This window comes from Limulus polyphemus, unplaced genomic scaffold (assembly GCF_000517525.1).
Source record: "Limulus polyphemus unplaced genomic scaffold, Limulus_polyphemus-2.1.2 Scaffold267, whole genome shotgun sequence".
Lineage (NCBI taxonomy): Eukaryota > Metazoa > Arthropoda > Merostomata > Xiphosura > Limulidae > Limulus > Limulus polyphemus.
The window spans coordinates 771,048-772,295 of record NW_013665877.1 but is presented as its reverse complement, the minus strand read 5'-3'; the positions used below and the strand labels follow the sequence as shown (position 1 = coordinate 772,295).

General features: G+C 42.1%; 1 long non-coding RNA gene across 1 annotated transcript in view; it reads right to left on the bottom strand.

The window, feature by feature from the left end:
- The window catches only part of LOC111085192, a 7,809-nt gene that overhangs the window by 5,187 nt on the left and 1,374 nt on the right, over window positions 1-1,248 (bottom strand). The window lies entirely within an intron of this gene.

The following is a 1,248-nucleotide window of genomic DNA, read 5'->3' as shown; positions in this document are numbered from 1 at the left end:
GGCCTTGATCTGAATACAGTTCGTATGGCATACCAAATCTGAAGAAGAAATCATTAACAGCCAATGCTACAGTTGTGGCTTCCTGATTTGGTGAAATAATACATCACCACACAAATGTACTTGTTTCCAGCACGAGTTTGGGGCAGAGGACCAGCAATGTCAACAGCTACTCTTTTCATTGGTGCACCAACTTGATATAACTTCATTGAAGCACGTCCCTTATGCTTGGGTCCCCCTTTTAGCACAACATGTACTGCATGTCCTGCACCATTCTCCACATCTTGCCTCATACCTATCCAGTAAAATCTCTGTCGTAGGTGACTTAATGTCTTCTTAACTCCGAGATGTCCTCCTATTAAACTATCATGGGATTGACGCAGCACAACTTCCCATAACTTTCTCGATATAACTGTTTGCCAGGTCGTCACTTTCCCATCTGCAGTTTCCCACCTCCAGAAAAGAATACCATGTTCAAGCTTCAACTGGTCCCATTGTGCCCAATAGTTCTTTGTCACAGGGCTTAAGCCAAACACCTTCTCCCAAGCAGGGTGCAAAACACTTGCTTGTAGAAAATCAATTATTGGCTTCAAATCTTGGTCTTTCTCCTGCTCTGCTTTAATATTTATACCTGGTTCCACTTCACCATCATCAACTCCTTCAGTCACTCTGAATTCAGCTTGATGACACCTGGTTAGTTCAACCTCTCTTTTGCAGCAATGTATGCAGTCATTTTTGCAGAGTTTTTGGCTCAGTCCATCAGCATTTCAATGAGATTTTCCTTCTTTGTATTCAATATCATAATTATACTGGTCTATCTTTCCAATCCAATGTGCCAGTTGTCCCTCTGGGTTCCTTAATGATCTTAACCAGCGTAATGCAGCATGGTCTGTCCTGATGGTAAACTTAGCCCCATAGAGGTAAGGATGGAAATATGTCAGATTCTTTACTATAGCAAGGAGTTCCTTCCATGTTACACAGTAGTTCATCTCTGGTCTACTCAGGACCCTACTGAAGTAGGCCACCACACGTTCGTTTTCATCCACTTTCTGAGACAACACTCCTCCAATTCCGACATTACTAGCATCACAATCGAGTATGTACTGCAGTGGTGGATTTGGAAGCTTTAAAAGTGGAGCTGAGGCCAATTTTTCTTCAATGTCTTAAAAGGATGCTGGCAAAAACTGTCTATTTGAACTTCTGGCCTTTTTTTGTTAAATCATGTAGTGGAGCAGCTATAGTTGCAAAGTC